Source organism: Etheostoma cragini, chromosome 4 (assembly GCF_013103735.1).
Source record: "Etheostoma cragini isolate CJK2018 chromosome 4, CSU_Ecrag_1.0, whole genome shotgun sequence".
In the NCBI taxonomy this organism is placed as follows: Eukaryota; Metazoa; Chordata; class Actinopteri; order Perciformes; family Percidae; genus Etheostoma; species Etheostoma cragini.
Window position 1 is genome coordinate 26,306,760 of NC_048410.1, and position 5,821 is coordinate 26,312,580.

Genomic DNA, 5,821 nt, shown 5'->3' on the forward strand with positions numbered 1-5,821 from the left:
GAATCCAGTTGCAGGGCCGGATCAAACGGCTTGGCGGGCCGCATTCGGCCCGCGGGCCGCCAGTTGATGATCACTGGTCTATTACTTAATAATCAAAATAAAGCTTTATAATGAAAAAAAACACATTTGCAATTATTAATTATAACATGCTACTCAACTCAACGTAAGATTACAAAGTATATGTGGATACATAGTTATAGGGCAAACCGCTTTTTTAACCAATATTTTGATCATTAATACATTTCAATCAATTATGTTTTTGATTACCTGTAATTCTTTATTCTGTATAAGGTCAGGAAATAGAAAAATAAATAAAATAAATCACAAATTCACATAGCTTTGTGTTGTCCACCCTAAAGCCCAAGATCTCAAGATTTAAAGTATTAAAAAATTAAGAAAAGGAAATCATCCTTACATTACATAGCTGTGCTGAGCTAGACCCAGAGAATTTACTCAGTAAATGAATATGTAAATTTGATATTCTGTCAATCAACTAATCAATTTTATCAAACAAATGTGTTTTTTTCTCTAATCCATAGGCCTTTCATTTACATAAAACTACGATAACATAAATAATACAGTACTTTACAGAGATACACACATTAATAAAAAGGGGTGTATCAATGTAAATTAAATAGGTTGTAAGGCATTGTAGATGTTTATCAATCAAGTATTTCAGCTTAAAAACTGTATGCAGTGTGTAATATAAATCTGTGGCCTGAGCAAATTTGAGCTATGTTTTTTTTTTATTTATTAAAATGAATGATTCTTTATGATTCTTGTTTGCAGATGTAAAGATTGACTTCAAAGTAGCCCGTATGTGTGACATTCAGTAATTTGCATTAACAAAACATCTCCAGACTCCGGATATTACATTTACAGACTCTGTGGCATCCATGTCTTCATCACCTTGTGTCTGGAGTGTTTCAGTGGAGTCTCTGATGTCCCACCAAAGCCCTGGAAAGTCTTCAGTGTGTGCCAAACTCAGTTGCCAGGGTTTTGCACCCACATCAAGCCCAGGCAGCACATCACCCCCACCCTCATCCACCTTCACTGGCTCCCAGTGAAGTCCTGTATGTAATGCAAAATCCTCTTACTCACTTACAGATCCCTCCGTAGCCTCCTTGCCCTCTTCTCTTGCCCTCCTCCACCCCTACATCTCCGGTCCTAGGACTCAAAGCTGGTCACCTTAACCACACCTCTAATCACTGACCAGCCTTCAAATTCCAACCCACTCAGTGCGGTTTGTCTCCGCATTCTCAATCCACCCTTCCTTCCCCTTTGGTCCCTCCATTTCTCGCCTACCTCATCCCTTCATCCTCTCTTCCCTCACCCCCTATCCCTTCCTCCCTCCCACCTGACCCACTCATCAAATCCCCCCTCATCCCTTCATCCCCTCATCCTTTCTACCCTCTTCCCTTCCTACTCAGTCCAGTGCATTCTTCTCTCATTTCTCATTCTATGGAACAACCGGGGCGTTGGAATCAGCTCAGGTGAAGGAACCTCAGACGGAACACCCACACTGAGTCTCACTCAGTCTCCAGTACATCCTCCCTGACCAACCAAATAGAGGTCATCTCTTTTCAATCTCACCCACTATCCAAATCTTTTCCTATGCTCTTAACGTTGAATATGATCAAGCATTCATTAAATCTTTAAAGGTCCCCTGGCATGAAAATGTCACTTAATGAGGTTTTTTAACGTTATTTTGCGTCCCCCCCAGCCTGTCTATGGTCCCCCAGTGGCTAGAAATGGCGAAAGGTGCAATCCGAGCCCTGGGTATCCTGCTCTGCCTTAGAGAAAATGAAAGCTCAGATTGGCCAATCTGGAATCTTGCCCCTTATGAGGTCATAGGGAGAAAGGTTACCTCCCATTTCTCTGCTTTGCCTGCCCAGAGAAGTTTGCCCATCCATGAGAAAGAGAGAGACATCGTGGCTTTCAAACGAGCAAAGTGGCAGTTGGTCAAAGCCACAACCCCAGCCTCCACCCTCCCCCTCCTCAAAAGCTACAGATTCAGAAATGTCACATACTAAGGAAAGCTCATTGTGGGACTGGCTCTAGTGGGTGTAATCCTGCACCAAGGCTGAATTTTAGGAAAGAGACTTCAGGTCTGGTATTAGGGGACCACTAAGGTCTATTTAAAAGAGACTCCAGATACAGTATTAGGGGACCACTAAGGTCTATATAAAAGCATTCAAAGAGCACCATGTCATGGGACTTTTAAATTAAATATTGTTGTGGTGTGGTCCTTCCTAGGGAAAGTTATTTTGGTTCAATGTATTATGGTGTATTACAAAACTGTAAGCAAGGAGAAACATGTCATAAGAAACACCACCAGGAAGTCTGAGTATGATAAAAACTCTGCTTAAATTGTTTTTAAGCAGAACAATGCAATCTGCAATCTGGTGGTAAGGAAGAGAGAGAGAGAGAGTTAAAGCTTGTCATGACTGCTAAGAAGTGGCTCACTGTGAGTGACCCGATATAGTGCCTGGCAGGAAGCAAACACGTCTAGCGATAAAAGTCTGGTCATCGTGCCATCGAAATGGCTAAAGGTCCAGCAGGTAATTTTTTTTTACAGGTATTTTTTTATTAGTAATTGTTAAATTTCTTTCTTAAACGGTAATATTTAGGGCAATATACATGTAGACATATATACAATATATACAGTATGCGCAAAAGGGGCAAGTCTGTCTGCACATGCATTTGTCACAGTGTACTGGAGCTTACCTGTATGTCACAAACATATTTTCAGGTTTAAGGCTGCAAAAGTTATCATATGCCTTCCTGTTTGATAGCATCTCATAATGCAAGACTGGTGGCATTTACAGTACATGATTGAAGCTATATAAAGTTTAGACTGAGTGAAATGTTGGTGAGTACTTCAGATGTTTTACCTCATATATTTGATATCTTAGGAAATGTTCTCCACTCCACTAGAATCTAAAATAATTTGGTGTGTGAATTTGAAATGATTGTCCTGGGAAAATGCAGAAATAAATGTCCATTAAATATAATCCCATGCAACCCACTGACACAAATAGAACCTGGGTACTTGGAGCAGTTGCACGCTTTGCCCAATTGGTAATCTATCCTTTTGCCTGGCAACATTCACATTGGGCAGCACTGAAACAGAAATGAAGGCAGAATCTAATGAAGAATTAAAATGATTTACAGGCAATCTGAGATGACCCTGTTATTTTTTACAGCTCAAGATATTTAAGATAAATGGTGTATTCAGCTATTCCATCCCAGTGATGGTCATGATATGGGTTATGTTTTAGCTATTGTAATATCTTAGAAACAAAACTTGATACTAATGCTGATATATTACATAAAACAGAATTACACAAAAGAAATAACTTCACCATGCTGAACCTAAATTTGCGTGTAAAAATACTTTGTTTAAAAATAACTTCAAAAATTCCCCATTACATACACACAGTTGGAGTTTTACAGTACAGTTTCAGGTCAAGTTATTGTGTCTCATCAAATCCATTATGCCTGGTTCTCCAGGTTTGCTGTGTGAAACCCAGCATGAGGAATATCTGATCTGAAGTGAGCTGTGGTGAGAAAGCGTCAGCTCATAGACGCCGTCACGCCCCGTGAATCGTTGTTATTGTATCAGCAGATGCTTTGGTGTATTTTAGGTTGAATGAGTAATTTCCGTTTACATACCTCCTGATAAATCATTGCAACAACTATTTGCAGAGCTAGGTGAAAGCACTGGTGGTCTGTCTTTGGTGGACAGATGTGGAGAAATGAGTAAGGTAAACTTTGAGGAGAAATGGAAATTCACTTATGATGTTAAACCTAGTGATTCAATTGTAAAACTTTCCAGTATCTAGTGTAGAGAGGCTTAAAAAGGGCTGATATATGATCTTTTCTTATTTTTATTAAAGGTCTTGTGACATGGTGCTCTTTGGATGCTTTTATGTAGACCTTAGTGGGCCCCCAATACTGTATCTGAAGGTTCTTTCCCAAAATTCAGCCTTGATGCGGAATTACAGCCACTAGAGCCAATCCCATAATAAGCTTTCCTTGGGATGTGCAATTTCTGAGTCTGTAGCCTTTGAGGAGGAAGGGGGGGGACCAACGGATACTTTGCTCGTTTGGAAGCCAGGATGTCTTTCTCTCATGGGTGGGCCAAATTCTCTGGGCGGGCAAAGGAGAGAAAGGGGAGGTAACCTTGCCCCTTATGATCTCATAAGGAACAAGATTCGAGATCAGCCCATCTAAGCTTTTATTTTCTCAAAGGCAGAGCACACATAGAGACCAATGACAACCATTTACACCTACGGGCAATTTAAAATCAACAATTAACCCAACCCGCCTGTCTTTGGACTATAGATGAAACCGCAGTATCTGGAGAAAATCTGGAATCTATCTATTTATTTTGCAGCTACTGGGCCATAAATCAAAGTATTGGAGTAATTAATTAGGTGTTTTTTTAAGTTGGGGAGGATTTTTAGGCCTTTATTTAACAGGACAGCTGAAGATAGGAAGGGGAAGAGGGAAAGGAAATGACACGCAACAGGACTGCAGGTTGGAATTGACCATGCGGCTGCAGCAGTAAGGACTCATCCATTTTACATGAGGCACACAGCACGCTCAAGTAGACAACACAAGAAGTACATCAAGTGAAAGAAGATCAGCTTCTTACCAGTCAGTCTCCAGTTAACCTGATTTAACCACTAGGTGGAGACAAATCATTGTTAAAGTTTCTGCCAGTTCTTTGCAGAAATATGGCCTGGATGTCATAGAACTTTTTACAGCTCAACCAGGACAAAACAGAGGTGCTAAATGTGGTAGGACTCAACCCAAGCCAAGAAGCAAAAAAAATCAAAGAGTGATTTTTGACTGATTTTAAATCAAAGGTTCTCTAAGCCATGTTTGGTGACGTTACTTCTCGTTGATGTAAGAAGTATTTTAAAACAACAGAATAGCTTGCCCCTGCCTTCCCCTCATCCCTTAATGTAAGCTATTTAAATTAGCTGATACATGGTTAATCCTTATTTGCTCTAACCAGTGGATCTCTGTGTGTACTTGGTCCACAGCAATCCCACCTATCGTTCCCAAAATGTCCCAGTTAGAGAGGAAATGCCATAAAAACTGTTTTTCAACTAATTACAAATTCCCTCGAAGAACCAAGTAGTCCTGCCTTGTTGCTCTATCCAAATTTGCCATTTTCAGCTTGTAAAGCGACTGAGAGGGTCTGGTTAATGTTGCTCGATGCGACCAGAATCAAGTGTGTGATGTGTTAAGTTGTTCATTATGGAAATCAGTGTGGCCACCACCATCAATTCCAAGTACTCCTTGGCTTGAAAATTTCCATTTCCATTTTCATAAACTGGGGTAGGCGTTAGTGATTGCCAAATTAAGCTTTATGAACCAGTCTCTTTATTTTCTGAGCCCACTAGATCACATTTTTCTTAAAACCAAGAGTCAGCTAGTGGGCTCAGAAAATAAAGACAGTGCAAAAGCTTCATTTCGCCATCACTAGTAGACGCTCAGTATTCGTGCACCATCTTGAAATACGTTAGCCGGTAAAGGACATACAGGACATAATGCTCCGCTACTTTTGCTTTTTCACTGTCACATGATAAAGTAACAACTGTTGCTAATCTGCTAATGGGTAAAGGTCACTTCCCGGCCCCGGCAAGTTTGAAGAAGGAAACATGGAGGACCACACGTATCTAAAATCCAAATATTAGGAACAGAAGTCTTCTTCTTCTCCCAGAAAAAGAAAAAGGATGTTGAAAAGAGCAAGAAGACGCTTTTTGAAGCGTAAGGGCACCGTAGCTGTAACACGTACAGTACTTGT